Source organism: Melitaea cinxia, chromosome 10, assembly GCF_905220565.1.
Source record: "Melitaea cinxia chromosome 10, ilMelCinx1.1, whole genome shotgun sequence".
NCBI lineage: Eukaryota > Metazoa > Arthropoda > Insecta > Lepidoptera > Nymphalidae > Melitaea > Melitaea cinxia.
In genome coordinates this window covers 16,194,704-16,208,991 of record NC_059403.1, presented here as the reverse complement: position 1 = coordinate 16,208,991, position 14,288 = coordinate 16,194,704, and the positions used below count along the sequence as shown (strand labels likewise).

At 32.3% G+C, this 14,288-nt stretch overlaps 1 long non-coding RNA gene across 1 annotated transcript in view; it reads right to left on the bottom strand.

Moving 5' to 3' along the window:
• Window positions 1-1,377: 1,377 nt before the first annotated feature.
• LOC123657172 overlaps window positions 1,378-14,288 on the bottom strand; it is a 75,829-nt gene continuing 62,918 nt past the window's right edge. The window contains exons 2-4 of the long non-coding RNA XR_006743668.1: window positions 10,592-10,738; window positions 1,858-1,960; window positions 1,378-1,536 (exon numbers count right to left, since the gene is read on the bottom strand). This is a non-coding gene — a long non-coding RNA (uncharacterized LOC123657172). The remainder of the gene's footprint in view (window positions 1,537-1,857; window positions 1,961-10,591; window positions 10,739-14,288) is intronic.

The following is a 14,288-nucleotide window of genomic DNA, read 5'->3' as shown; positions in this document are numbered from 1 at the left end:
GTATTTTTCAATGCCAAACCATAATAAAATAAAAATAATAAAAAAATGCAAAAAAAAAAATTAAAAAATATGTTGGGGTGGACCGTTCTTATAACTTAAGAGTATAAAAATAGTTTACGACTGATTCTCACACCTACCAAATATGCACAATTTTTTTTTAATAAGAATCCGGTCAAGCCGTTTCGGAGGAGTTTGGCCTCTAACACTGTGACACGAGAATTTTATATATAAGACTAGCTGTACCCGCGACTGTGTCCGCGTGGAATTTAACAAATTATTTATTGTTCTGTTCGCAGTTATAAAACTTAAAAAAAAAGAAAAATCTAAAATAAAACTAAGTCACTCCAATAAACTAACTTAAGTCACTCCTTATTAAATCAGCTATCTGCCAGTGAAAGTCCTGTCAAAATCGGTCCAGCTGTTTCAGAGATTACCCGGAACAAACAAACGGACAGAGAGACAAAATTTTAAAAAAATGTTATTTTTGTACCTGTACATCCATATATACATTTACATTTATTTACATTTGGTAAAAAGCGGTTATTTTAACATTACAAACAGACACTCGAATTTTATTTATTTTATAGATTAGAGCGACAAACTTCAGTAGCTGATAATTAAAGCTTATTTTGGTAACATAAAAATGTTACATTACATATACAAAAATAGACATGTACAATAATTATAATAAAAAAACTTTTTCGGATTTTATCGCGGTTAACCCGTGATCATGTTGCTGTAAAGTGATTGTAACGTCTTTCCGAACGAGATTTCATTATAATGAGTGATATTCGCGTAAACATAAATTATGTGGTGTCATGGGACACCAGGTAGGAACGAAGTTCCTTCGGATAGTATAGAAGCAACACAATTTGAACAAAAAAAAAAAAATGTTGAATTTTATACATATTTTCTAGTTCTTGATTTTTTTTTAAATTTTGTTGATTGGTTTTTATTAAGTATATAAAAGTGTTTAGGAAATTTAGTATTTTAGAAAATAACAAATACCGTAAAATTATATAAATCAAACAAAATAATAATAATAATAATAATTCAAAGTATTAAGTGAAATAAAAAACATGTGTCTATTTATTTTTGTCGACAGTATAAAATTACATAAATAATTTAAAAAAAGTTTACTAGTAATATTTTAGTTTAACAAACGTCATAGTATAGTCGTGTGACTGATATTACGTCACTTCCGTTATATATTTTTCTTACGGTTTTAGTATCACATTTTTTTCAGTTCGGTCGCCCAGCCAAATGTCAAGCCTGCCGTAAGGAACTTCGTTCCAATAAAAAAAAAACGATACATGTACAATAAATAAAACAAAATATAAATTGAATGTAAGTACACAAAAAAATTAATCGAAAACATAACTTATAAAATTATTTATTAATTTTATCTCATACAATATTCGAGCATTTTAACTAAATCTAAGAATAATACAAAAATATATTTTTATGAATAATAAAACTCTGTCTTCCGAGATCACTCCTTAGCTTCGATTAATTTCTTCTTATCACAATCATTATCTGTAAAGAAAATAAATTTTAGAATACAACACATAGCTGGGTAAAGTCAATTTTCTGCTATAAAAATAAAGTTTTCAAATGAAAGTCAACGCCATTGACTTAATAATTTTGACTCATGAATCATTAAAATAACATATTTTATTTTTTGTGTAATTTGTTGAAATTATCCATTTTGTTTTAGAATCGGCAAGTTAAAAACAAAAACTGGCGCCCTCTAGTAAAATTACCAAAAATTAACTAAAATCTAGTATCAGTTATAGTGCTATCTATTATCTTATATTCAAACTACAACATGACATCGCGAGGGAAAGCTTTACTCACGTCACACACGATGTCGCTAGTGCTTCCGTCGCTCCCCAGTCTTCTGTTGCTTGAGGTCATTGATCGCCGTCATGCTGCCGAACAGCACTTTCGCCGTCACTTGCTGCAAATTCATATATCTTTATACGCCATGTATACGTATGTATGGGATGAATATTTGCGCCGTATGTTATGTACTCGTTTTGATTACTTTTATTACTTGACTGTGGCGTATCAAAGACGACTTGCGTTTAACATGTGCTTGTATTGTTACAAAGAGGATAAAAGCATTAGTCTATAATGGAAAATGATTTGTGGTTATATTCTTACGGGGTTTTTGATGTTCACAACCTTTATAAGGTTGCTTTGTACTTGAATGAATATGTTGTGAATATGATTTTTTTTTTAAATAAGTAAAATATTTATTAAAGAAAACTATATTTGTTACAAATATAAACTTCTTTCGTTAATATTAATTTATACAAATATGTAAATATAGACACAGATAGATGTAAATTATAATAATTTATTGTGCTAGCAATGAAATGTTAATATATTGAAGTTACAGTCAACAAGTCATCATTTTAATAAAATCTGCAAGTAAATATAATATGAATAATTTAACATGTTTATATTGTTTATACAGTAACAATTTTCACATTTTTTTCTTAGCACATTATTTTAAAGTCGTACAGAGATGTGAAATTTTTTATTGTTGTTGATGATTTAATTGATTTTTAACCGACTTCAAAAAAAGGAGGAAGTTACTCAATTCGACCGTATATATATAATTATATTTTTTTAAATGTATGTTCGGGGATAACTTCGTCGTTTATAAACCGATTTTGATAATTCTTTTTTTGTTGGAAAGAAGATATCCTCGGTGTGGTACCATAATAAGGAAACCAGGATCTGATGAAGGGATCTTAGAGAAATCGAGGAAAACTCTCGAAAACCTGCATAACTTTTTACTGGGTGACCTGATTTTAATGATTTTTAATCTAATAGAAAGCCGATGTTTATCATGTGATCACACTTAAATTTCATCGAGATCTGATTACAACTTTTGGAGTAATCTTTGATAAGGCGTATTTACTTGACAAGTTTTTCGTCTACCTACTTTGTATTACTTGTCGATATAATTGAAGTCGGTTTTTTTCGGTTTGCCTGCAAACACAATTATATGCGATGTATTTTTTGTAAATATAATTGCAAATATGTAATATATGGGGTACATCGTAAATTTTCATGACACATTTGTGTGATGATTGATTACAGCCCTCGCGAAGTGTGATGACATATAGAGTGCTCCTTTATGCCAAAAGTGAAAACTTTCCAACGACATAGACCCATAACCGAAGCGAAATGCCCAATATTTTGCATGAGCCGAGGAAAATTTTATGTGAAATAATTTTACGATCGAAATTTAGGAATACGTAATGAACTGTAATAGCCTGTAAATTTAATGTATTTATTAGAAGACTGAGAAAGAATTAGGTTTAGCAAGTTCATTAACCATGTACCTACTATATTTATATACTAGCTGTGCTCGCGACTTCGTCCGCGTGGAATAGTGACTACATGTTCAACGTGATTCTTTAACTTCACACTGAACGCTTCAATTCAACTTGACATAACTTTTTTATTTATGAACCGATTGACATGAAACAAAGATTAAGTGTTAAGCTAAGCTTGCCACAATATATTAGTAAAAACCACATCTAAATCGGATTAGCCGTTTCTGAGATTAGCGTGCACAAATGCACAGACCAACAGACAAATAGATTTCTGACAATCATTGTTTTGGGTGCTATTTGCGTTGATAAAGGTTCCAATACTATTTTTTCTCATATATCCTAAATGTACCTATATACAGCGATCCGTTACATTTTTATTACATCTATTGATGATATCGGCATTCAAACGAAACAATTAAAAAGCTTGCTATTTTCGCCAAGGCCGAGAATTTCCAAATCAATTTATCATTGGAAATTTCAACGGTTCTTGCTTCGGATTGACCTCGCGACCTCACCGTTACACCACGCGTTTTATCAGCTAGATAATCTCGACATAGAAAATAATGTGACGCGAAAGAGCAGCTTTAAATCTTAAATGTACTTAACTTAGGGATACTGTCGCATATTGTACGACTACTTGCTTCAAATAAAAAATAATTTTATTCAAAGTAGGATCTAAAAGCCGTTTTATATTTGAATGGTTTAATCTCTCTCAAAGGTAGCTGAGGTAGGGCACAGCAGGCAACTTCCCCCTCAGAATATGGAGCAGCCCGACTGGGCTAGTACCTCGATCTTACAGAAGATCACAGCTAAATAATACTGCTTTCAAGCAGTGTTGTGTTCCTGTTGGTGAGTAAGGTGACCAGAGTTCCTGGGGGGAATTGGGGATTGGGTCGGCAACGCGCTTGCGACGTTTCTGGTGTTGCAGACGTCTATAAGCTACGGTAATCGCTTAACATCAGGTGAGACGTACGCTTGTTTGCCGACCTAGTTATATATAAAAAAGGTTACTTTTTACAAAAACTGTCAATAAATCAGTTATTAATTTTAAAAGTCGTCTATCTTGCTTGAAATCAGCGTCGCTGCATAGACTAGACTCTGTTTTCATTAATGAAAAATTTTTTTTTTTAAATTAAAATTTTTGGCCAGCGGACCCTTTTTATTGTAAAAGTTAAATGATATACTTACTATTTACAAAAAATAAAATCGTATAAATGCAGTTAGTAATATCCTGTTTTATTCTTAATATATTCTTAGTTTTCGATGACGATAAATTAATTACAATCTTTCATACGGGAATAGCAGTAAAAGCAAACTTTAAAAGAATTCTCTAAATTTGACAATTTTATTGAATTTCTTTGAAAAGTTTAAAGTTCCGCAGCGTCTAGGCATTTAGAAAATAGGTCGTAGAACAGCAACACAGACAGTCGAGGAGGCAAAAAATCTATTTGGCTGTGGTATTCCAGAAACGCTCGTGTGTACAGGGTGTCCATTTGTTTGTGTATTAGATGGGTAATAAATTAAATACTTTTTTAAGGCGAAACTTCTTAGAGTCTGTGATTTGAGTTTGTGTATTAGATGGGTATTAAAATAAATACTTTTTTAAGGCGAAACTTCTTAGAGTCTGTGATTTGATCGATGAAATGAAAATGCGTGACGATAAAGAAACAAAGACATAAATGTATAGGAGATAATGAAATACATTACACAGTATTTCGTATCCTCGTTCTCTTTTCAGAAGCTTCACTTCTGCCGTTTGTGAAATGCGCACACACTTTTTTTTTAGGTAACGTGCGTGTAAAATATCACAAAGGAACTTTTTACGGTGTCTTCATGTGTGTGTGTGTGTGTGTGTGCATGTGTGTAGTCGATATAGATCCACAAAATAGCATTGGGTTGTACATTACGTGTGCGTGTATTCATAAATATGCAAATTTGATTAGCGTCAGTGACGCTGCAGATCTTGGTTGAATAGAACGTGCTACTGTCATTTTCTTGGAATAAAGTAAAAGAAAAAAATCTTTAATTATTCATGCCATATCAGCATGAAAGGTCTAAAAAGAAAAACTTAATACTTTTATGCAAATATATATTTTAATTACCTATAAAAATCATTATTATGAATTAAAAAAAGTTTTGATACTTTTGTAAATATTTCTGCAAAAGTGTGTGTGTACTTATGTACGCACTTAAGAAGGTATACTTCATTGACTAGCTAACTTCATGTTACTAACTTCTTCTTTGTTGACTAGCTAACTTTAGGGTGTCGGTTTTTTTGTGACGGTGTGCGTGCGCATCGTAAAAATTTGCTCTCATCATTAACCCGTAAAAAGAAGTATAACTTCAAAAAAAAAAAAAAAAATAGAAAGAAAGAAAATCGAAACCAATGTTATTTTTGTTTTAAGCATATATTTATTTTGTATTAACTAACTAACAATGAATATTGAATGCAAAGTCTTTCATATTGTTATCAAAGTGTGGTCTCCCACCATGTGAGGGACTAAAGAGAATTTATTAGTCTCTTCCCACCTTGGCAAGTGTTCCGCATTTCAGTGACCTTTGGTCATTAGGGTCTTGGTAAAATGCGCCCGTAGATCGTAAACTACGGTAATACTTAGGGAGAATTTGAGAAATATTTTTGCTGCCAAAAAAGGTAGATAATAAGAATGAATATTTAAACAATATAAATAAAACAGACATACCTAATATCAAATAAAATTTTGAAAATTTAAAAGTTAAAAAAAAGAAGACGGGCAGCAGCGTCTTCGGTGCGACAAAGCCAACCCTGCGGTCACCAACCAGCCTGCCCAGCGTGGTGACTATGGGTAAAGCACATGAGTTCACGTTATTTTTGGCGTAAACTTGTGGAGGCCTATGTCCAGCAGTGGACTTCTGGAGGCCTATGTCCAGCAGTGGACTGTTTAGGCTGTAATGAATACATGAATGAAAAGCTTAAAAAAGGTACTTCTTAGGCAAAATTGAATCAAATCGGATCCAAATTCACTGTATCAAAGAAGGATTTAAAAATTTTTTTAAATCATCCATTATAAATAAGCGTGGCAGCAACTCAAAATGATAATTCTACTGGGAAAAGAAAGCTGGATAAAAGGTTACTTTGAGGTATTGTCAGTACGTATGTGGGTGATCAATCCATATTAAAATTAACAGATATAGGGTACAGCAGAAAATATCCTGCTCAAAATGTGGAGCTGCCCGACTGGGGAAGTACCTCGACCTTACAGAAGGTCACAGCTAAATAATATTGCTTTTAAGTAGTGTTGTGTTCCTGAGATGAGTATTATAGTATACCAGAGCTCCTGAGGGAGACAGGGGGAATAGGGAGATATTTAAAATGATTTCGTTTAACAACAAGTATCAATACCTATAGATAATTTATATCCATCATTAATTGACTATTGTATTATACTTTCTGTACTCACACGCTTACAAGCATACAAGACGTATGTTTGTGAGAGTGAGATCTCACGTGACTGTTTGACATTTTACATGTGTGTATCATCACTACATCATCATCACCTACCTAAAATAAATTCACTATCAAATCCAAAACATAGTTTTCATTGAATACACATTTTGATTTAATAATATTCATACAAACGTTCATTTTATCTACAATATTTATAGATTCCACAAATATTTAACCGACGTCAGTATTATATATTCGTCGTACTTTGCAATTACCTGTCAATCATGCAACTCGGGTCTCGTAATTATAAAATGTGGAGCAACATCGCCGTTATTAAGGTAACGTTACCGACTTGTAGCAAAAAAAGCAAAAAAAAGATGTACGTGTATTTTGCTGTGCTTAAATTGTAATTGGGTACGAAACAATAATCTCAGTCTTTAGTGATAATTAGCTTAGTATCTAAGAGTCATTTTCTTAGGAGGCTGTTAAAAAATATCTGACATATAAGTTATTGATAGACTCTCAGACTTTATCAGTCACAGGATATAAGTCCAGTGATAACTATTGCAATAATTAAAAGTATTGTCTCAGTCAGTATTGTTGCTTCTGATGTAATAAAGTATTAGGTACTGTATTAATTAGGTAAGAGAAACAAGGTTCTAAAGGTAAATAATGAGCTAAGCTAACAATTTTTCCATAACTAGACATTTTTACTGTTAATTGAAAACCAAATATGACAATATTTCACAAAAGTCATTGATATAGGTCATATTTTTCATATGTTTTTTTATACAACTAGGTCGGTAAACAAGCGTATGGCTCACCCGATGGTAGGCGATTATCGTAGCCCATAGACACTTGCAACATTGTAAGCATCGCAAGCGCCTTGCCAACCCTACCGCGAATCCCCCCGGGAGCTCTGATCACCTTACTCACAACAAGAATACAACACTGCTTGAAAGCAGTGATATTTAGCTGTGATTTTCTTTAAGGTCAACGTTCTTCACCAGTCAGGCTGCTCCAGATTTAGAGCAGGATATTTCCTGCTTTGCCCTACCTCAGTTCCTGCTGTGCCTTGCCTCAGCTAAAATATAAGGTTCAAAGTACTAATGAATACAGCTTTTTTTACGTGGAGAAAATCCTTCTTGGATACCCTCCAGTGAGGGGTCGCCAGAGGGTTATGTCAGACTCCTACTGGCTAAAAAACCACCACGTGTGAGCAGTCGTCCGCCTGGGTGGGGCGAGATGGGGTTGCGCTAGCATTTGCCACCTCGCCTTGACTAATGAGTACACCTACACCAGCCATATGCGAAAAGGACAGTAAAAAAATGTGATCCGTATTATTTAGGTTACACACACATTACATAAGCGTAAAATTTGAGTATATATATATATATATGGGTGCCCATTTAAATTAATTTACCAATATTATTCGTTAAAAGCCTGATCAACTAATTACATATTAATAGGATCATAAAATCCGCAAAATATTACATTTAAAAGTTGAACTAAATTTAAAATAAATGTTAATCGATATATAAGTGCAGCAAAAATCGAAAAGCGTTTGTAAATATCGTTTTTTTATCGACAAAATTATCGACACATCACTCGTTTGTGACTTCGTAATCGTTATTGAATTCTGATTATTCGGTAAAAGTATCGCAAAAATTTATACTTTTTAAATAGTAAGCATGAAACATTATGGTTTTTTGATAGCTCTTCAAAATGTAATTACGTTCCGATAAAGATCTGCAATCGTATAAGTTTGTCTGTGTGCGTAACCTTCGCGCATTCATATTGATGCTGATATAAATAGCCATGTAATCAAATTGAGACAGAAATTTTTTCCAGTCACATGGAGAAGCGAAACAAATGTCACATTGCCCCAGATTCAATTCATATTTTTAAATATTCATAGACAAGAATTACATATATATGATAAACACTGTACTTATTTAGCAAAAATTAAATGAAATTGACTTTAGAAATAATAATCTAAATATTCAAATGATAAATGTATAAAAAGGATCAGCCTACCATAGACTCTCGGAATATATATTTTTTTAACCAAAAACAACTCATAAAAATTAAAACTACTTTCAATGAATCAATATAACAGTCGACATTTTGTTTCAATAATGTATTCAGTAGTTGAAGAGCACAGTAAATTAATTTTATCATCTTCCTCAATAGAATACGAAGCCTTTGACCAGGCTTAGGATATTCACAGATTGTTACTCGACATACCTATGTATAGAAACGTTGAAAATGTCTCGTAATTGGATAATCTACGTTCGGATACACGAGAGCTTGTAGAAATCTAATTTTGAAATGTAACTACCCGTTAACAGTTAAAAGGCTTTGCGATAGGAAATTTAATAGATACGCTTTCATGGAACTGCATCTTTCTAAGATTATCTTTTCCCCTAGATTGTGAAGATATCTTTAACGGGTAATGAATGTATATTGGCCTACATTTTCTATCATTTGAATGATACTTTTATAAAACAAAGGAACTATGATCTATTAACTAATTGATGTAGACAATGGTGATACTTTTAAAAATAGGTTAATACTGAAGATTGCTTTTATTATTGTTATGGAAATCTGCATAGAGAATTTAGCTTCGTATTTTTATTCTTAATAAGAAAAGAGGAATGGGTTATTTCAATTCCTAGGTGCGCAACGAAGAAGGGTAAGAAGCGATATGACATGGCAAAGTATTAAAAATTTAGGTAAAATGATTACTTAATATTTAACTGACCAAAGTGATAATATTACACCATATGACACTACCATATATACTACCTATCCAATTTTATCGCTTTACTAAAATAACGTTAGATATTTGTCGCATTATGACGCATTATGTCGCACCTCATATTTACTCGTCGCTTTACTGTCCTGTATGAGCGACAAGCGCTGCAACGCTTCTTTAAAAGTGTCAAATGTTCATTATAATTTAAACTTCTTTTACGTTATCGCTTGATTAGACGTACCGTTTAATATTCGTCGCATTATGACGCATCTTTCCGCGTCGCTCACTACCTGTACTATATGAACGACATCGTTTTACGTAAAACATCTAATACTTATTAAAATTATGTATTTTAATGTGTCTTACTTGCTTTATTTCGTTGTATACCGTTGTCAACGTATAATAATGGCTTATAGACATTATTATAGGTTTTGGTTTATAAATACAAGTATATATTATATTTTTAGGTATGTGTGTATATGTAATCGTATGTTTTCTTATTTTCTAAGTTATAAATGAAAATATATTTAATAAGTATTATAATATAAATAAATAATTAAAGACAACATTAAGAGAAAATTACACTATTAATAGACTAAAAAACAGAAGAGGAGGTTTTCTATGTGTTACCTTTTCTTCGAAAGCTGGTGTGTGTCGTGTGGTCTAATTTAAATTAATTTTTTGCGCTATCCCTAATAATATGTATTGTACTTGTTGATGAAAACTGAAGTGATTTTTTTGTTTCAGAATAAACACAACTATTTTCAAGTGAGGTAAAGCACAGCAAGAAATGTCCAACTCAGAATTTGGAGCATCCCGACTGTGTGTGTGACCTCAGCCATACAGAAAATTACAACTAAATTATAATGCTTTCAAGCAGTGTTGTGTTCCTGTTGTACCTCAGCTCCTGGAGATGATTGGGGATAGGGTCGCCAAAGCACTTGCGATGTTTCAGGTGTTGCAGGCGTTTATGAGGTGCGGTAATCGCTTACCATCAGGTGTGTCGCACTTGATTTGAAGTCAAAAGAAAAATTACACAAGACTGTTCTTCACCTGGTAGTTTCCATTGGTGACGCTGGGCGGAGGGTAACCTCGGCCGCCGTACACTGGCGTCGTGGCGCCGTGGTACAGCGTGTTGTTATTAGCATCCCTCGTTGTCGCCGCTGTGTAAGTTGATTTGCAGTTTTGAGACATGATCACCTGAAATCGTTATGGGTGTTGAATTAATGTTTTTGTAATAGATAATTACCTAGTACAGTTTACTGTAAAACACTGATGCAAATAGATAAATTAATGAAATAATTAGTTGTAAAATGCTAGATGTTTTTAAAAAAGGCACGGACCCCGTGGATATTGTCCTATATGTAAAAGAGAAAAAGAATAAATTCGTATTTCGAAAGTTTATTTTTTTTCTGTTCTGTAAATAAGGTTTTTTATTCGATGACAACGATCAAGGTTATCAATACGGCCAATGTATATTTTATACTTCTTTTTTTAAAATTACGTTTGAATTAAAAAAAAATCTTAAATACCAGTAATAAGTTATCGAACTTGTTTTTCTGATATTTTGCCACCATAAAAATTGTAACGTACCATTTTGACACTTTCGTTTCAATGAAAATGATTGACATAACATAATTTTTGTCAACAAAATTTTAATTTTTTCTTTTTATGCAAAAAAATATATCATCAATAAAACATTATTTAACTTACTCGTATATTATTTTCAATATATACTTCACACTTAAGCGTTAGGTACCTAATAACGGATGATTGATTATTCACTTAATTACTGAATTACGCGTTTCGTTAATAACGTAAGGGTAACGTTTACATCAACAAAACCGGTGAGTATACCTTTTAGGACAGGATTTCATTTCAAAGATTTTCTGCACCGTATTACCGTGTTTTTTCAAACTAAAATGCTATGTCAGCTCCGACGCACGACTGGATTTTACTCCTTCAGATCGACTGTCTAAATACGCACAAAAAAGGCTTACTATTCTAAGGAAAAGATTAATGTCATATCAAATGGTTAATAAATAAATCAAATATTCACTATTGGGTTCCGATAGATGGCGTTAACAAAAACGTAACGAGGTAATTCGTTCGATTTAACTCCTCATATTTTTTTCATACCGCGGGCCTTATATGTGAAAATCGATACTTAAAGAGTAAATTCCAATAAACTCCAAAACTATTTGTCATTACTTGAATTTAAATGGGACTACATGATAAGTACGAGCTTGCTTATACAAAAGTATTATCGAAATCATTACACCGGTTAAAAAGTTATGATTTAACACACATAAAAAAGGAATACGATCGAATCGAGAAACTTCTCCTTTTGCGAGACTATTAAAATACTTTAAATTACTACTTTTAATTACTCAATAGATTTTGCCACGCTATACATTAATCAAGAACTTTTAATTACTTTATAAAGCCAATGTTACCAACAGATAACTTTAACGCCTTTAGTCCAAAGCCTCTAATGAAAAGTCTGTTTTGCATTTTCTGAATCTAGCTGCGAACTCAGTGAAACGGAAGCATCGAATTGCAAATTCTGGTCCTTTGGTTTGTTGTACTCTTTTCTAGTCGAAGTTTCGTAATTAAAATGAATCGTTGTAAATTGATGTAAGTTCAGAGGTCGGTAATGGACCGATGCTGTGTAAGAACTTTGTTGGTTTGATTTGTCACTTCTCGTTAGTGTCGCAATTGACACTTATATGTCTCACTGTAGACCAATATCTAAGAGATTCTAGTTAGTGAAGTTTAAGAGTATATTAAATAAATAGCTGTGGCTATCGGTTTCAGTCGCGTTCATTTGAGGAAAAAAGTTACAAAAATGTAATATAGCCTATAACCGTACTTGGTAGACTATATAACATAAAAATATTATTTTCAATTTAAATCAGCAGTTCCTAAAATTGCACGTTCAAACAAACAAACAAACTCTTCACTTTAATAGGTGATAGGTATTAGCTTTGTGGATACAAATATACAACATATTATATTAAAGTGTTGGATAAAAATTTACAACACATATCGAAGTGTTAACTGGCGCGTGGGACGAGGCACAGACTTCGATCTTTACAAATAATAAAATGATATACTGGCATATGTTTGTGAATTAAAGATATTTGATAAATGAATCAAAGAACACTAAATAAATAATAAAAGACAAATAAAAATAAAAAATTTTATACTTCTGAGTAAAACGAGGGTTAAGGCATGAATTAGCTAGACTAAATAAAAAGAGCTTTTTTTGTTGTTATTAAATACACTCCCTAATTTTTGTATATAGGTTGGCAAACAAGGATTTGAAGCGATTAGCGGAGCTTATAGACGTCTGCAACACCAGAAGCATCGCAAGCGCGTTGTTGACTCTATTCCCAATTCCCCCTCAGAAGCTTTTTATTTACAGAAACGCTGGATTTGGAACATACTTGAAATGCGAAAGGTTAAAATTGTTCTACGTGACCTTACAAATAAATATCGATATTGTAAGTGTTAACACGGGTATAGTTGTGGAAAATTTTGCATTATTTGTTTATTATTACTTTCAAATTAAAACAAAAAACGGGGTCAAATACAAGTTAATCAAAGCTATACTAATATTACATTGAGTGAATAATTAATTCGTGTACTACAATTTAGGTATTTGTAAAAAAAGCACTTTTGGGTTTCGAACCCCGCTGGAGCGGTCAATTTTTGATATGATATTAAAAAATGTTTAGAATTCCTAATGTGTGGGTAACACAAAAACAAAATCGTAGATATTAAAAAAACATTTATTGGTGAAGGATAGAGGCTTTAAGATAGAGCTACGATTTACAGGCGATATATAACAATAAACATGGGTTAAATTACTCGCATACACACATACTAATTTTTATTTATAAACTGTGTTCGTCGTAGTTAATTATTTAGGTAATCTTATTTTTAGTCTGTACTAACTGTGTCCGCGACTTCGTCCGCGTGGAATTAAAACAAAAAAGTCATTGTTCAGCTCGCAGAGTTACAAAATAAATAAATTTCTAAAGCAAAAGTAGTCTAACTTACTCCTTACTACAACAGCTATCTGCCAGTGAAAGTCCCGTCAAAATCGGTCCAGCCGTTTCAGACACGAAACGGAAAGACAGACAGACCGACAAAAATTGTAAAAAATGTTATTTTGGTATATGTCCCGTTTATACATCCACATGCATTTAGTAAAATGCAATTATTTTATTATTACAAAGAGACAATCCAATTTTATTTATTTGTATAGATGTATAGATAATTAAATTAAGTATGATATTATTTAATCTGATATGTTGAAATTGATTTTTATATGTAATATAAATTGTTTAATTTATGACGGTTTATTGAATGTTTGTTTTCTATACTTTTAATGTTAGATTATATAACTAATTAGACTTAGAACTAATATTATGACTTTTAAAAGATTTTTTCAGTCAGTCAGTCAGTTCAGCCTATTGCAGTCCACTGCTGGACAACCTCCCCAAGTTCGCGCCAGACATCCCGGTTTTCCGCAATCCTCATCCAGCCTACACCGGCAATCTTACGTAGATCGTCGGTCCAACGTGCTGGAGGACGTCCTACACTGCGTTTGCCAAAACGCAAGATTTTATCGGATTATTTAAATTGATTTGTATTTTAATCGTTAAAATTTAATGTTATATTGGGATTATTATAATAATGTTTTTGGTAATGAACTTTACTAACGAATTGGGCTCCTGTTATG